The following is a 3,940-nucleotide window of genomic DNA, read 5'->3' on the forward strand; positions in this document are numbered from 1 at the left end:
ATAGCTCTTTTGATTTCAATTTCAATTGTGTATACAGTTGACTTTCATATCATGTACATTACTAGCATCACAACAGAGCCAATAGTGTTGTTGTACATGTAGACCCGTGGTACACATCTGAAATCTTGTTGTGCCGTGTAGTTTCCCACGCTTTGTATTCTTTCACTGCTGCTTTGTCTTGAACTGATATGATTTGAACCGTGTCTCTATTTTGATTTGGCAAGACAATGCAGTGACCATAGGACATAGATATATGTTTGTTTGATGCTTTTATTATGTACTAGTACTTGGCAATAGAAGACTTGGTAGTTTAATCCTGTCCACCTTACTAATGAACTGGTTCACCGAAATGAGTTTCATATACTAGTACATGCTATGTGTCTGCTTGTTTCTTCTTTTAGAATGCTAACAAAATATTGGGGAAGAGTGCCTTATTAAGCCATGGTAAAGGAAGTAATGAAGATAACGTTCAGGATAGTGACACATCCTTGTTGGTCTCCAACAAAGCTGATAAAACAACTAAGGAAGACTATCTTGAAGATAGCGAGACAACCCCAAAGTCCTGTCTTGGTTTAGTGTTCGAGTTACTAGCCACTACCGCTTGCACAAGCTATTCAAACTCACTATCTGAATTAGTTCGGTTTCTTGAGTCTCAACTACAAGCTGAAAGACATCGATCAGTTGTGTTGTGACAAGAAGCGGAAGGACTGCGGAAGTCCCTGGAGCATTCAGATGCATACTTTCTGGTGCAACAACAAGCGTTGGAGGATTTTAGCGCCAAACAGGACAAAGCTAATCAGCTTGCTAAGCTTATTGCCAGCATGGTGGATACCCAGGATAACGTTTCTTGAGCTCTTCTGAAGTTGTTTCAGTTATGCTCTTGCTTTGTTCCATATATTTACACTGGTGGCGAACTTTGATGCCCAGTGGATGTAATATGTGTAATAGCGGTAACTTATTTATTTCCTTATTGTCTTGTTTAGTTGTTTGCTTGTAGTCACTGCAGTTCTTTTTTTGTGTTTTTCTAGTGGCCACAATAGCCTATTTTTGGTAACTAGGCCAAAATAATCATGGCAACACACGGACTGTTGTAACCATGGGCCTCCTGCAGGCCGTATGATCCATGGGCCTTCGTTCGGCTGTAGGACCATTGGCCTTCTATATGGGCCGTAGGATCCATCGGCCTTCTATACGGGCCTTAGGGATCAATGGGCCTTCTACGGGCCGTAGGGTCCATGGGCCTTCTACGGAATGTACGATCCATGGGCCTTCTATGGGCCGTACTATCCATGGGCCTCATATGGGCCATAGGATCCATGGGCCTTCTACGGGGCGTATCATCATGTCGCCAATCATAGGCCGTACTATTCGTGGACCATAACGGGCTGTTAATAGGCCGTATTTGATAACTCTATGAAAACAGCCCAACGGGTTTTTTTGACATGAAAACGGCCCAACATATTAACGGTCCGCAAACGGGCCAACTGTAACGACGGGCTGAATTTGGCCCACAAGCAGAAAATAACAGTAACGGACCGTATGTAACCGAATGCTGCAAGTGAGCCCAAGAATCAATGGGCCCTGAGAAGGCCGAAAGATAACTTGGGCTGGAAACGGCCCAATGGAATAACGGGCCGTTAATGGGTATAAAGTGATACACTGTTCATTACGGGCCAGTTTCACCATGGGCCATTAATGGGCCAAGAGTTACACTACTACAAAAAAAGCTATAGCTAATAAGGACATTAATGACGGACCAAGTATGTGGTGCGCCACTGCTATATAGCAGTGACGCACCAGATATGTGTGCGCCATTAGTGGCCATATTAGTAATGGCGCACCTAATGTGTGATGCGCCATTACTAGTTTTATCCTAGCCCCACACCCCTCCCCAGGCTTAGCAGTGGCGCACCAGGAGAAAGTGCGCCATTACTAGTTTTAACTAGTAATGGCACACTAGTAAGAGATGCGCCATTGCTATCTATACGTATGGCGCACCCCTACCAATGCGCCATTGCTATCACCCCTTATCCCCTCCCTCTAGCCATGTTCTCTCCCCTCCCCTTCCTCTTGACACACCCACCCACCTCCCTTGACTTCGATCTAGATCGGGAAGCCCCGGCCGTCCGCCTCTTCCTCTCCCCCCCCCGACCATGGCGAGCCCCCTTCCCCCTCCCTCACACCAGATCCAGGGCATGGAGCCGTGGTGAGCTCCTTCCCCAACTCTCCTCACCGGATCCAGAGGAGAGCTGGTGACCACGTCCTCCGGCGAGGGCATTGCTCCGGGGTGTGGAGGCCGTCGAGCTGTAGGAGGAGGAGCTCCCCGCCACCCCAAGGCCCCAGATCCAGCCGCCACGGCCATAGCCGGGCTTCCAGATCCTCGTCTAGCTTCCAGATTCTGCGGTTCTTCTAAGGAGCAGGTTCAAACCGATCTGTCGCTCTGATTCGATTATTGCCACAGGTTGGCCTCTCCGAGGCTATGATTTTGTTTCTTACAAGTATCATCGCAGCTTGAACTTCTGGCCCTTGTGGCAGCGCCCCGGGGCGGCGCTGCTTAAGTAGGCCCGTCCGGGCTTGGTGAGGTTGAATACTGGAGTTGCCGTCCTCCATCTTGAGCAGCGGGTCGCAGGCGGTAAAGTCCTTGGTGGTGAGCTGCACGGTGCTGTCCGGGCTAGGCGGGTAGAGGAAGAAGAGGGCGTCCCCAAGCTTGACGGGGACGGACTTGGCCCACCGCACATACACGTACGGCTTGCTGGACGGCGGCACCCCCCACGCGTCCAGCCCGCCCACCTTGTACTGAGCGGCGGCGCACCTGTCCATGGAGGTCATGGAGATGCACAGCAGCAGCGCCAGAACCGCTAGAGTCGCAATTCCCACCGGCGCCGCCAAGTTGAGCGCTTCGTATCGTCATCTCCTGCACGCATCCGGCCACTTCTTCATTTCCCAGGTGAGCTAAGTAACACCCGCTCCCTCCCTGCCGTTTCTCGCGCTCTCTCATTTCGCTAGGAGTCACCTACATCATGCCATCTGAATCTTGGGTTCTGAACTTCTGATCCAAGTTCCCCTGAGCAACATGAACGGCATATAACATCTGAATCTTGGGCTGTCAGGTTGTATAATTCTGGCGTTCTTCACCTCCCGCTTACAACCAAGTAAATTTTGACAACAAATTCACTTCTACACTAGTAGAGTATACTGTATAGGGATGAATAAAGTCACTACAGTCTTGAGCTTATTATAACTTGTCAGTTCAGACTTCAGACAGAACCTGGGTCTAGCTTTAGCCTGAAACTTGGTGAAATACCAACAACTTCACAATCATATGTGTCACCAACCAAGTTTACCAGCTACCAATTCTCTATGGTGAGCTAAAAAAACACTCCACAGAACTCGTATATTCTGGTCTTCTTTACCTTCCTATTTCAACCAAGTACTATATGAACCGATTGAAGCCTTGCTCGTTGATCAAAATCGCAGCTTTTGGCCCAGCTGGGTCTGTACAAGAGCAAGGAGGAGGCCACCAGGCAAGAAGAGGTGCTGGGGAAGCTTGACAAGGTGGCTGTTTCCTCCTGCCATATGCGAGTTGGCGTTACCTTTTGGTAATTTATCGTCTGGTGAACAATATGCATGTTTGAAATGCAGATTGTGAAAGAGTGGGTCAAGGAGTTGGCTATTCAGAGAGGCCAAGTCAATGCAAATACCGTGCTTTTCACCTTCGGGTCATACCATCTAGGGGTAATGTACATGCTTTGCGTTGCTTATTTTTGAATCAGCGCTGTTCTAGAGAATAGGTAACATATTTGAGCATGTATTTGTTTAGCTGCACTAAAGGAGGCTTCCAGTTAGTAACTTAATATTACCAAACAGACTATTAGTGTTCTTTAGAGATAAAGACACCAGGATATGGAAATGCCACACACCCTTAATTTGATTCTTAACA

The 3,940-nt window shown here is 48.1% G+C and overlaps 1 pseudogene; it reads right to left on the bottom strand.

Moving 5' to 3' along the window:
- Window positions 1-2,501: 2,501 nt before the first annotated feature.
- LOC123067811 (mavicyanin-like) lies at window positions 2,502-3,091 on the bottom strand (annotated as a pseudogene).
- Window positions 3,092-3,940: the final 849 nt, after the last annotated feature.

This window comes from Triticum aestivum, chromosome 3B (genome assembly GCF_018294505.1).
Source record: "Triticum aestivum cultivar Chinese Spring chromosome 3B, IWGSC CS RefSeq v2.1, whole genome shotgun sequence".
Lineage (NCBI taxonomy): Eukaryota > Viridiplantae > Streptophyta > Magnoliopsida > Poales > Poaceae > Triticum > Triticum aestivum.